At 38.5% G+C, this 14,316-nt stretch overlaps 1 protein-coding gene across 4 annotated transcripts in view; it reads left to right on the forward strand.

Moving 5' to 3' along the window:
- Positions 1-14,316, forward strand: part of st18 (ST18 C2H2C-type zinc finger transcription factor) — a 50,680-nt gene that overhangs the window by 2,027 nt on the left and 34,337 nt on the right. Inside the window, exon 1 of one of the 4 annotated variants that reach the window (XM_015956727.3) lies at positions 10,679-10,987. The exons of the other annotated variants lie outside the window; for them this stretch is intronic. The gene's annotated coding sequence lies outside the window, so the exon portion shown is untranslated. Of the gene's footprint in view, positions 1-10,678; positions 10,988-14,316 lie in introns of those variants that run through there. 4 annotated transcript variants of the gene reach the window in all.

Genomic DNA, 14,316 nt, shown 5'->3' on the forward strand with positions numbered 1-14,316 from the left:
ACAGTGGAACAGTTTAATGTTTACTAAAGAGTTGGAAGGAAGGTTATATTGAAACACTTTTCCTTCTCAGCCGGCTGGGGGGTTGTCAGAATTTTGCCTTTAAAAAAGGCCAATATGGACATAATCTTTGCTTACAAAGTGTGAGCCTGCGCAACATTTGTAATTCTACACCAGCTGGCAAAACGCATCAGTGTTATGTAAAAAACCCAAACCAGTAAACAGGAGCGACCCAGAAGTTATTTATAACCCCAAGAAGTGATATTTTTTGTTTTACTCTAATATCGGGTAAAAAAGGCTATGGCTAACGATAAGCTAACAATGCTAACGATGAATTAGAGACAGTTGGCTCTAAAAAATCTCAAGCTACTTTTTCAGTTACAATACAACTACACATTACAGTGAAATGTATTTATCTACTTGGCGACTTACTGTGTACCACTCCTTTGGTGCGCAGCTAGCGGGCAACTCATGGGCTGCAGTAACCAAATTTGATCACAGCATGTGATTCTCACATCATTCTTACATAATGCACCTTTAAATGAAACTAATCCACATTCACATTTTTTGTTGTATTTCTTCTAAGTTTATTTCTAAATAACAAAAAGCTGTATTTTTCTACATTTAGTGATGAAAACCTACACCAAGTTCAGAGAAAATGCTCCCCTATGTGGTCAAAAAAAGAACTGTGAGGTACTCGAATGAAATACACGGCAACAGTTTCTCTATAAACATTTTCATTCAACATTTTGTCAGTATTATTGTAAACATCCTCTGAGAATCCCTTTTATTAGTGTTTTGTACGATAACTGGCTCTCCAAGTCACGACCACACAAAAGCAATATGGCCTCGCACTTTGAGTCTCTCCATACCTTGCAGTGCACAATCTGTAAATGGCTTCAAAGGCATTGCATCTGCCATCTGCACTTCTAGGAACTCTTCAGCATAGCCATTAAAACAAGCTGTCTCAAAGGACATCATTCGTATTTCAGCCTCAACCCTGAATTACTGTGTGTTCATTATAATTATAAGGGAGGAGTGTTGCCAGGCTAGCCTGCAAAATGCCAGGTGCACACTTCCATAATCTACCATTTTAAACAACTCGGAGCATTAACAACAGTATCTACATGCTATTCAGCCAGTAGTTCTCTTTGGCTTTCATGCTGAAACTCACATCTCAGTCAACGAAGCTGTTTTGTGTGCAGCGACAGACGTGCAGGAAGAAAGTGCAACATTTTTGTTGTGTTCCATTTTCCTAAGCCTGCTTAGGTTATGTGACTGAGCCATGCTGCTGTGTGAAATTTTATCCCGATACTGGCACTGTATCCTTGTGAGGGAGTCTTGTAAAATAGGTTTACTTAGCGCCTTTGCTGGCATTTTCCGAAGATAGCAAATGCACACACTGTCCATGATCGGATTAGCTGTTCTACAAAAATGATGTAACTCTTTGTCTTTCTTGTGTGGCATAGGTTCCTCTGCTTAAGTTTAGTGGTCACCCAGAACAGAATAGACATACTTGAAAATCCAGTCACAGCATTATAATCCACATATTCCAAATATAACAGATGACAGCCTTGGTTAATCGTTCTTTGTCACACAAACGGGAAATGTGGCGGCATGGACTGAATCACCCCCTCTCTCTTTAAAAAAAAAAAAGGAAATTCATTTGATTTTTTTTAGATACTCCCTCGAACACGAAGGACCCATAATTACTACAATTTTTTATTTGTGAGGCATTTAATTTTGAACTTTGCCTGATGTTTCTCTGTCATGTTGTCGACACAAGATTTAAATTGCATGTGATAAGTGTAAAATGTTTTTTAGGAGTCAAATATAGTATAAAACACGCAACGCCAAGTAGATAAAGCACATGCATCTGCACCCAAGGACATTTAGTAAGGTGTGTCAGGACAAAAATCATAATTAGAACCCAAATCAGCTGAAATATCTCCACAAATCTCACTTAATTACATTTTAATTACTACTATTACTTATTCTTTTTCTTCCGTTCTTTCTTTTTGGGATGTGACCACAGAAAGCCCAATTCCTCCTCTACACTAGAAAGAAGCAAAAACGACTGTTTTCCACCGGAGGTTTAGATGCTTGTTTATCACTTTTAAATACCATCATCTTTGCTGAAATCCCCTCTCAAAAGAACCTTTCACTTGCTGGAATAAATTCAAATTAAAATTTAAATCCCTCTTTGCATTTCTTCAGCCTTTTTTAAAATAGCTGCCTCCTTTTAGAAAGCTGTTTATGTAGTGATCTGCTCATAATCCAGTTTGTTTCTCAACAGCGAAAAAACACAGAAATCGTATTATCACTATCTTGGAGAGATGATGCGAGAAATCAGGAAGTATAAATGTCTGGATCTGGGGAAGTTTTCAAAGTTGCAAAGCTGGTTGGGAGGAAAAAATATGGCAAAAGCCTCTAAATAATCTAGTCTAACACGGAAATTAGACTTGCAAATATGTGGAGAAGTATAAAGTGCATTGTGACGCAGCTTCTCAAACACATTTCACCAATCTTCAGCAAGAGTTTGACATCATGAGCTCAGAAGACACACAGAAGAATTAACTCTCATCACGATAATCCCTGCACTATTTTGATTCTTAAAAAGGGTCCACCTTTCGATAAACAGAGGAAAAACAATATCTAATCAGTGTGGTAATAAACAGAAACAGAAACAGCAGACATTAGAGTGCAGTGCCTTTTCATAACAACCTATTTCAGATGTAAAACAACACAGAAGAGGCCATACAGAAGTTTATTGTGCTCGAGCTAAATTAGATTTATTGTTTGGAAACAAATTATAATTGTGTATCTAGAAAGTTAACCAAGATCTCAACAAAAGCAAATCAATGACCCACCCCCATTAATCACTCAAAGCCGGCTACTTGTGCCGGAGAAACTAACTTCATAATCAATTTCTTTGTTTTGTTCAAAGGGCATTTGCATTTTAGTTTATGTCACAAAGCTTCCTGTATCTGGCGCAATCAGAAATCGCAAGCCATCCACACGAATGCTGCTTTTTCTGTTTATTCAAGAGCATATCTCCAAATACTCAAGATGATTTTAGCTTATTACGCACGCAGACGCGTAAATATTTTGAGTGATGGGCTTAACTTTTTTTGATGCCCCTTGCGCTTCTAGTGTCATAGAAAATTATAGACATTTTGTACTTTTAACACGGATGTATCTGATTTTTAGCGCCCTGGGACTTGTGAGACCAGACAGAAAGGCCTCCTTTTAGTTGTGTCTAGACATACTATTATGGCCACCAAGGTCATTATCAGCGCACACATTATACACACCTGTTACCATTGTTTAGATGCTCATTTTTGGCTGAACGTCCAGGCTCCTATCTCCCCGTTTATAGGCGTGCCTGCCTCATTGTTGGGCTGCCTGAGTGGAAAAGATGGGCAGGGACCCCCAGAGACACACAGATCTGCACCTAACCTCTCAATGACACAACAAAGTCAGCCCCTCCGCCTTTATGAAAGGGAAGACACTGAGTGACCAGCCAAGCATCGATTTGTTAAGCAATCAGATGCTCCCAGTTTGAGGGCAGTAAACGTTGGAAAAACCAGCTGTGACCGCTACGGCTCGGATACTCAAATTTAGACTTGCAGCTAATAACATGAATGTGATCTTCAAATGAAATTCAATCAATGTTCATCTTGTATTTGCATCGTTTTAAAAATAAGCAGCAATAAGCTTTTTGAAGGAGCTGCATAAGGAAATCGAATTAATTAAATTAATTAGAGAAAAGAAACATGACCTACAGTCATTTATGGACTTATTAAACAGATTTTGTGACTATTTAAAAGTGTTTCAAATGTTAAAGTTATACACGATTACTATTTCCTGAAGGGCCTCAGTTTGGAGAACTAGTATTTACATCCAACACAAATGAAGTGCTAACGGCTAGTCAGTGTTAAATACAGTGTATTACTGCAGTCTCACCCAGAAAATTTGCTGAGTTAGATACCCAATGCTTAAAAGGATGACTTCTTACTGATACTGAACCTGATGTTTTAAGACTTAAGAGATTTGACTGAGTCTGAAATTTATACTTGATTTTGTACTTTTTTTATTTTATTTGTTAGTGATTATTTCTGATTATAATCGGTCACTCTGAGTTTTTCATGCAGGCTGAACATGAAAATAGTCTCCTACACATATCTGCTGCATTAACATCTGATACAAAATAGACGGTGAAACTCTAGGATTTGAAAAGCCTGAGAGATCTATGTCACACTGTGAATTAGCATTCATGGACTCACACATCTTGATGTCCTGACCAGCGCAAGCTAACCGCTAGCATTGGCGATTGCAAAACATGGCACATCTCTTTCAAGCTTGAATTATTTGTGGAGAAAAAACATCAATGCTGCAAGTCAGTGGTAGTCTCGCTGCTGTTATCAAATCCAAGGATAAATGTCCAAATATCGGGAAATAAGACTCCAAAACCTGCCGTCTGAAGCGCAGCTGTGATGTGGGTCACTTCTAGATCCTGATAATGGTGCACCAGTAAATAGTCCCCCCCCGAGAACGACTTACATGACATTGATTCCTACTAGAAACCACTGAAAATGTATTAATCAGATAAGTCACCCACACCTTTAAAAATTCAAAGTTTTATTTTTATCAATATTGACACAATATATATTTTTAGGATGTGATTATTATTACTATTATTATCACTTATATAATTAATACTATTGCATTTGTACTGCTGGATTAAGTGCTTAAATTGATGGCACTTTGGTTGTAATATCCGTTATTTTATTGTACTGTTGATCCAAAGACAAATAACCCATTGTAAATTAACGTAAATTAGCATCAAACTACTTCTAGCTTCAAAGCATCCAGTTGGAGTACCAGGATTAGTACTTTTATCAGAAACCTATCCAGTCCTTTACATACTGCCCTCTGGTGGAGGATCTACAACTAGTAAAGGCCAATTTTATTTGTGTCTCACTGTTGTTTAGTTATACATTTACAAAATAAAATTAAACTGATCAATGCATAGTTATTTTATTGAAATATGATAAAAATGACAAATATTTAATGTTTTAGGCATTAAATGTTAAGCATACATTAATTCATTCATTCATTTGGCAGACCTGACCCCCAGATGAGTTGAAGGTGCTACAGTTTCCTGTGATATTGTGTGTAAATAACTATGTAATGCAACTGAGTCCAAACTGTGAGGTTTATTCATTTAGTAAATTAGAAAACACAAAATGGATTTCATTCATGACTTTTTTCAATTTGCTTAACAAAATATTCAAAAGTAAACATTTTACCGAAACTAACAAAGCGTTTGTTTTATTTGTGATAATGGATCAGTAAATCATTGTAGACACCAAACATAAGAAGGGTCTCATTTGTTTTAGTAAATAAAAATGCATCAAATTCATTGGATTTGACTGAATGATTGTTATTTTTTATTTGTTCAGTCTTCAAGATAAACAGGATCAGGGTCATTTTCTTTTGTGATGCTTGGTTTATTTCAAGTTTTGTCAATGGAGCTCACAAATCTGCTTTTAAGTAAAAGCTAGTGAGAATTTGCTGTCTTATTATTTACCCAATGAGATTACAGAGATGTATAGTGCTTTAAAATGACATGGCTCGATCCACTATGAAATTTAAGACATTAGACCTCTTAATAGATCAATTCACTTTGATCTTTACTGACTTTAAACTAACTGTTAGCACATCAGTCCTCTATTTCTGTGAACAGGAATTATTCAGGAAGCAGTTTTCAATTTATTAATCATTTGGATACTTTTTTGCAGTCCAAAATGGCTGAAATACCATTTTAAAGGAGCAATGTGTTTTTTACAGTGAATTAATGACAGAACAGTTTAATGTCTCAATCATGTTGGATGGAACAGTTCATTGAAACAGATTTCATTCTCAACCAACAGGGGGGTTGTCGGTTTTCATAAAAAATGAAAGAGGGACATAGTTACTGCTTACGATCAGTGAGATTGTGAGGTTGCTGTTTCTCTGGTGAGCTAATGCTGCAGCACCGGTATTTGTAATTCGACACCAGCAGGCAAAAATCTCCAGAGTTGTTTAAAGAACTGAATCCAGTAAACAGGAGCGACCCATAAGTTATTCCTCGTTTCCCTAAGAAGCCACCATATCTTTTTGTTTTACTTTAATATCGGGTGAATCAGGCTAGAGGCTAATGTTGAGCTAACAATGCTAATGGTGAATTAGAACCGATTAGAAGCTACTTTTTGAATTACCAACAACTCAATGCTACAATGAAATATGCACAGTCTGGCCAACCAAAAACGCTGGCCAAAAATGGTCACATACATTAATATTTCATTGAACCATCTTTAGCTTTGATTATGATGCACATTTGTTGTGACGTTGGTTCAATGAGCTTCTGCAATGTCACAAGATTTATTTCCATCCACGTGTGTTGAATTAATTTTTCACCAAGATCTAGCATTGGTAGATAGTAGATGATGGTAGAGTCTGACTGCTGCACAAAGCCTTCTCCACCACATCCCAAAGATTCTCATAGGGTTATGGTCTGGACTCTGTGGTGGCCAATCCATGTGTGAAAATGATGTCTCATGCTCCCTGAACCACTCTTTTACTATCTGAGCCTGATGAATCCTGGAATTGTCATCTTGGAATATGGCCGTGCCATCAGGGAAGATGGAATAACCTGGTCATTCAGGATATTCAGGTAGTCAGCTGACCTCATTCATGGAGCACATCCTGTTGCTGAACCTAGATCTGACCAACTGCAGCAACCCCACATCATAGCACTGCCCCCACAGGTTTGTACAGTACGCACTAGGCATGATGGGTGCATCACTTCATCTGCCTCTCTTCTCACCCTGATGCACCATCACTCTAGAACAGGGTCCATATACTCATCAGACCAGTTTTAATAATGCGTTGGACAGTTCTTAACCCAATTTTAGTTGTTTCTACAATCTCCTTAGATGCTTTCTCTGCTTGATGCCAATGATTTGATCCTTCTCAAAGAGACTAACATCTTTTCCACAACCCCCAAATGCGTCTTTCCACATGGTTGTTTAAGAAATGAGAAGCAACTCATTGCACCAGTTGAGGTTAAATAACGTTGCCAGCGGAAAGATAATCGCCCATGCAGTAATTATCCAGTATGAGTCTCTTACCTATTGCTTACTTAAATCCAGGTGGTTACTGTTTTTTGGATGGCCGTGTATGTGTGAAGTCAATCGTGGCATTTTACTCCCTTTAATGACTTGTTCAAAACTATAACTAAAAGCTAACAGCAAGACAGCAAACAATCACACTTCCTCCAGTGCTGGAGACATATTACCATAATAAGTGTTCCCTACCGTAAAACACCCAAGAGTGCTAACACCAGATATAACATTGTATTTATGTATTTATCTACTTATCAAATTACTGACTGGTCTTCGCTTGTCATCTAGAATCCACTGGCGTTGATCCGTAACTGGCATCAGCCATGAAACTCACAGAGTGTGCAGTGAAAGTGTGATTACAGTAACCTTGACCACAGGATGCCATTCTGACTTCATTCTTACATATTGCACCTTTAAAGTCAGCTACACTGTGTATTAGCACTAAAGAAGTTTCATTTATTTGAGTGTCATGCATGCAACATGCTTTTCTGCATGTCAGCCCTCAAAGTTTGCATCCTAAAGAGGTTTTTAAACTGGATCTGTTAGTTGCAATGCGAAAATTCAGTAAATGAATGAAACAGGATGAGGCCAGTGTTTTGTTGCAGCTGTAGCAGCGACATGGCAACAGATGCACTTTGTGCAGTTCAAAGAGCAATTGATGAAAGTCAACATCAAGTTAGCAGGTGGATTGATTTGAAGGCAGTAAATCCAAAGTGCGCCCATGATTGGATTCTGATTTTATTTTTCTCTTTTTACTGATAAAATTAATCTTTAGTTTTAGTGAGCAAGCATTCTCACTGATTAAACCTCAACAATCAAATTTAGGTTTATTCAGCTAAGACTAATGGGTCCAAAGTCTTCCTAATAGACGCTGATGAGTTTGGACAGCGGATTCAAATGCAGCCGTAGCTCTTGTTCCTGTTGCATCAGTTCAAAGTAGGAAGAGAAAACATGCTATATTTGTCCATAAAACATTTCAAATCTAATCAAAGTGTCTTCAAAGGACACTGAATAAACATATTGTCAGGTTGCCCACGGTCACACACAATTTACCCAAGAGGGGATTGCTGGGGAAGTAATCTAATCATTTCTTTTTAAGTCAAACACAGTGACACGGAGTGTAGATAATGATCCCCATAAAAAATGCACTGTATTTTTTTCTAAAGAGTATATCCCTGTCTCTTGACATTAACATAAAGATAGTTCTACATCCTGGAGCCACATCAACATCGGCATGCACTTGTGTTTGGCTTATCATATTTGCATATGCAAATATATATTCTTCTTAAATTTAATTCAGTGCCTTTATGTGACTTTGTGTGATGAACAAGCGGCATCAAGTGGCTGCACAATGAGGGTTCAGTGCCACCAAGAAGAAACACGTCTGTCATTTTCGACCGAGCTCACAGGCTGGAATTAAACACAGTTTGAAGCAGATTTTTTACACGTGCATCACGCTGAATGGGTCGGCGGATGTGCATTGTTGTTCGTCTGTACAGACTGCCATGTGAAATTAGTCGGGTTACTTTTTGGTTGCAAATTACAGGGCGGGGTAGCTGAGTGAGAGGGTTTGTTGAAGTTATAGCGCTGACACTTTGATCCCACCGCGCATTAGAAGAATTGAGTTAAACATATTTGTGTAGGTTTCACAGGGAGGAAGGTGATGCTCAAAAACAACAGGGTGCCATGACACTTCACTTTGCTTACATAATTTGCAGCAGAATGCAAAAAGCTTTTAGACACAGATGTGACCCATTGTAATACCTTTCTAAATGCAATCAAACACTTTCTACAAATATGAGCAGGACTTTTTAAACGTGAACCCTTGTTTGACATGTAATTTTGTCCAACCCACTCCTCTTTCATTTCTCCATCAGCTCTCTCCAATGATGCCCACATTTTCAGTTGATGAAACAGCCTCGACAAAACACTAGTTTATGTTGTGTGTCGGCTCTGAATGAGGCTTGTTTTTTTTCCTCGATTTGAACAGATGTTGGGGCGAAAAGAAAATGTTCCATTCTGTAATGGTGTTGTTGTTCAGCCTTCAATATGTTGCTCTCTCACAATGTGCCATGATTGCTTAACGTAAGTTGATTCCTTTTTGCTGCAAACAATACTTATGTCAAGAACATGAAATAATCATCCCCCTCCTCCCCTCCCAGAACAAGCTGTTTGTGAGATTGTCTGCATTTGCAAATAATAATAATACAAAAAAATAAGAAAAAACATGATATTTGATGAGATTCTTTGATAGATTAGTCCTGACTTTCATGTGTCTGTACAATTACCAGACACGGGTGGTGGAAAAGGGGGTAAAACCGGAGCACGTCTGCCTTCTTTGTACGTCTCTTTCACAGTGTAGCGTGAATTGGCTCTTGAAGACAGTTAGAAATTAGACTTTCAAATGAGGCATTAAACAAGGTGATGATCAACTGCCAAACCTTAAGTAATGATATTCACCGTCCTCAAGTTGCATCCTCGGCCTTGCGTCACCAAACGCACAAATCACAGAAAAAGGAGCTAAAAATTCATTATTATTACATATTGTGTTCTCACGTCAGTCCCCGGGGGCGAGGTGGGGGTGAGGGGGGAGTTTGGGTGGCCCCCTTTTACCATCAGCTGGGGAAGGGCTAGGATCTTGAGGAGGAGGAGGGGGACGCTCTTATGGGTATCACTTATTTAAAATCCCGAGCCACACCAACCCCTCTTTCAACCCCCCACTCCCGCCCCAGGCTCCACCCAGAAGTGTGGTTGCCTTTGTCATTGTAATCTGGCCCTGTTTGCTAAACGCTTCCACTGTTTACTCGCTGCTATGGGAGCTTGTATGAACAGGAGTCAGCAGGACGCAGGATGACATCACTTTGGCTGGGGAGGTGTTTGAAAAGCAGCATTTGTGATTTCGCCGGGTTCCCTTTTCTTCCTTTCATACCTCGCCGTTCTCTATCCGGGCCTGTCGAATGCATCAGCTAACCCAAGGGGGGGTCAACATGGCCTACAGGGAGGAATTACACCTAATTACTTGTGTATAACTGTGAGGCAGGAGCTTTGTGTAGTCACTAAAAATCCTTATCATGTATCTGTGTTTTACTCACTTATCTTCTTGGGGCAAAACATCTCAGACAAAGTTTTTTTCATAGATTTAAACTCATTTAAAATGAGTAAAACCGCCAGAAACAAACATTAATAACCGACTTTTCATATCTATTTTTGTTGTTGTCGTAGCGATGAAGTCACAGACATTGAAACTGGTCTGTTGAGCCATTGTTATCATCCCTGGCCATCTGCTGCTGAAGAGTGACATTCCCTCTCATTTGCATGATGAGTGATGTGTGAGGAGCTCGGGAGGGCATATGCCCCGCTCTTATGACAAAGCAAGTGAAAGTTTATTTCATCCAAACACACAATAAGGATCTAAACAAATGAGGCTGATAGAGTTGAAAAAAATCACCTGTGTGTAGGTTTCATCCTCTGATGGGAGCGCCTAAATCTGTGGTGTCTGCGCGCGCGCAAGTGCAGGCTGGTGCACGCATCTGCCTCCTTCTTGTGTGTGCCTATTTGTGTGAGTGTGTGTGTGTTTTGCGGATGTGGGAGTATAGAGTGAGGAGGGGGGTTGGTGGCTGTTGATGTGCAAATGTGCATCATGTTGAAGGGCTGTGAATGGGGAGGTGTGACGTAAAAAGGGACCCGAACGCAGGTGCTTATCTCGAGGCTGTCAAAGGCACAGTATGTCATATTCCTGGGGACTACCTTTCAAAGCCGCAGCACCAGCTCAGCTATCAAGAGACTGGGAGGAAATCAAACTTTTTGGATCACAGCAATAGGTTGGTGTCAAGTTCTTTTTTACTTAATATCCTGTCAGTTTGGTCAGCATTTATTATCACTGATACAGTGTGTGTGAGCAAGCCTGTTTAGCCCGCGCTCGTGGACGCCGCATTAGTAAGTCGATGGCACGTGTTAGAAACTGTTCCAAACTTACTGCGATTGAGATTTTATTCATTTTACCTGACTAGCAACTTTAGGAAACGTTACATGGATTATGAGCATCACACGTCTCCATACAAAGCAGCATCTTTGCTGGAAAGCAAGAGTAAGGCTTCTGTTCAGGTTTCAGACAGTTTGAGAGGAGATTAAATGGCTCGAACTGCTTTTTGAGAGGCATGACCTATTTTTGATCATCCAGATATTATGAGATACTGTCTCCCTAGATTAGATCCGCTGCGTTTGTGTGGCGTGTAAGCTTGTCTTAGAAGAACACATGTTTGTATTGTGTGCAGAGACAAAGCGTTGTCAGGTTGCCTGTGGCTTTGACAGTGACAGCTGTACATACAAGTCCACTGAGCCTAATGCACTTAAACATTGACTCCGTGTTCCAATAACATGTTTCAGCAAGTCAGTCGAGTATTTTATTGCTTCCTGTTCGGCGGGGCTCTCGGTTAACGCACAAGTTTGAAAACTCTATGCTAATTCTGAATGCAGTCTGACAGCAGAGCAAAATGACAGCTCAATCCTCGTGTTACAGTTGGAAGGCATGTTCTCGATTCGTGCAAATGCAGCTGGGGCAAAAGGTGAACCCTTTTTGTCCTGGTTTTCTGCAATTATTTGCATATTAACTGTTGGAAAGTTTAGAAACTTTATGCTAATGCTGAATGTTTATAGTCTAAAAGTGAACTTTTGTGTCAGACGTGGGCAAGACTTAGCTTTGAACAAGATGCAAGGGGTCGCAGCACTCAACAGTCTCCAGAGCAACTATTGATTCAGGAGGCTGGATGGCAAGTTAGAAAAGTTCATCATTTACTAACACGGAGCACACACATGGCTCAGAACCTACTTTAAGTTGACCCTCGTGGGGGAAAGGTGTCTTTTAATTTATTTTTTTAAGAATTCAACTTATTGGATGAACTCACAATCCCATCATGATAGTATTATTTTTTTTATTTCATATAAGTTGTAGAATTATATTTATTAAGGACAAAATCACTTTTCATGTTTAGAAAACTACCATAAAATAGATGATTTTCACATTTTTTAAATCTCTAAACTTATTTCCTTCAGCCATAAATGACGTTTCAGCACCGTGTTGCGCCTCAGAGATAATTTCAGCTAAAACAAAAGTTGCACCTTTGCTCTAATTATAAAAGCAGAGTGGCTGTGGCAGGTCTGTGCGGTAAAGCAGAGATAAGTCAGAGGCATTATTCCTCTCTGCTCCACACCCTCCCCTTCAAAGCTCAGGGATGTTGCTACACAACACATTAATGTGAGCAATGTCTGCCACCCAGGAGCTGTCCAAGGTACCAGCTTTAGCAGGAAATGTCATTAAAAACCACACAAACTCCTCTTTTAACACGCATCATCTATGCTGGAGATTTAAATCTCTCTTGTGTGCTTCAAATAAGTTATTTCAAAAATGAAAATCACTTTAAAGTTTAAATTCTAATTTCCCTCTGGGATTAATAAAGTATTTTTGAATTTGAATTGAATTGAAATAAATTGATTTTATTATTTACATGTCATGAAACTCGTCAATCGTGTTCGCTCGACATGTTTATGAAATACGGTGTTACCTGTTTTCGCCTCTGCTCAAACTTCACTTAGTTAATCCTGAAAAATGAATTATGTGGATTTAATTCAACAAGGTCTCAGAAATGATCCATCTGCTGTTGAGCAGCTGGCGCTAGGATAAATGTAATTAATTACTTAACTTTTCAAAAGCTGTACAGAAAAACAGACCTGTTTGTGTTTCCCACAGGAAAAACAAATGTAATGTTTGCAATCTTTTTTTTAATCTACATAACTTTAATGTTCCAGGTTTAGTTTGTGATTAGTTTTTAAATTAGACCAAATTTCTGGGATGCTGGGAATTTATTCCAGGTGCCATATATCACTTGGAACAATTCTAGAGAGACGCGGACATTAAAATAAAGCCAAAGATGATAAAAATTAAAAAATGAAAGACAATTTTGTGTTCTGAAATGGACATAAATGACCTAAAATTTAAACATTTTCTGCTTTGTTCTACACAAGTGGACTTATTCCACCCAGACTCGCACATTTTTGGCATTTAATAATAATTAGAAAATCTTATTAAAGCGTTTGAGTCGTGTTTAATGTCATTTACATTTTTCTAACATGATCTAAAAATGTTACCAATAATTAATCAGATGGGATTTTCCTGAAAAGATCATAAAGGACGGGGGAAATAAAATCCTTTTAAGCGAACACATTTAATTTCTTGATAGGGCAAGGCGTTAAAAAGCTTTCCAATTAATGTTACACAGGATTTTTTTCCCATTCCAAATATTTCCAAATTTACCTTGAATATGTTGTACCTCATTGGCTGTGGTTTTGTTTGTTGGCCTAACTATAAAGGATCTGCTTATACCCTTGTGGGTTGGGAAGAATTAGGATTTATGAATTTATTTCCTCTGTTGTATTGTTTAAACAGCTTTGGTTTAGTTTTGATCCCTTCCTCTTGCCTTTGAGGCTGTTCCACGGTGTCAGCTGTTGACTGATAGTAAGAGAACTGCCTCACAGTGTGAATGAAAGAAAACTAGCGGTTGGTAAACACTGATAAGGGATAAATAGAAAGCGGTCAGGCAGAGATAGTTCTGTGGGAGCCCAGATTGTGTGCGGTCTGTTAAAATGAGATTCTGAGCCTGTCCTTTTTATTCTTCCTCCCCTCCCCTCCCCTGAGCGGCGTTTGTCTGGAAAATCTCCAGTGACCCGGCTCGGCAGTCCCAGGCTGCAGCATTCTCTTTTTGTATTTGTTTTGTTTTCTAACAAGGGTCAAGTTGGCCAATAGACATGTTCCCTTACGCTTATAGACAGCTGTCATGACTTCATATTTGTATAATAATGGCGGTTTATTTTTTTTGCAGAATTGCCTCAGCATTGCAACAATTAGATTATTATTGAATAAAATATAATAAATAAAATGTTTTTATGATATTTTCAGACTTTTTTTAAAAATTGTTTTTAAAGCCTAATTTGTTTTCTTAAAGTCTAAATATCAAATAACACTTGCTTTATGGTAGGAATGAGGATAAAATCACCTTTTTGTTTTTATTTTTATCTCTGTACTCTGATTTTTTTCTCCTGAGTTGATTTTATCTTTTATGTCATCAAAAAGACCTTCAGAGATTTTACCTTGAGG

Source organism: Nothobranchius furzeri, chromosome 11, assembly GCF_043380555.1.
Source record: "Nothobranchius furzeri strain GRZ-AD chromosome 11, NfurGRZ-RIMD1, whole genome shotgun sequence".
NCBI classification, from domain to species: Eukaryota; Metazoa; Chordata; class Actinopteri; order Cyprinodontiformes; family Nothobranchiidae; genus Nothobranchius; species Nothobranchius furzeri.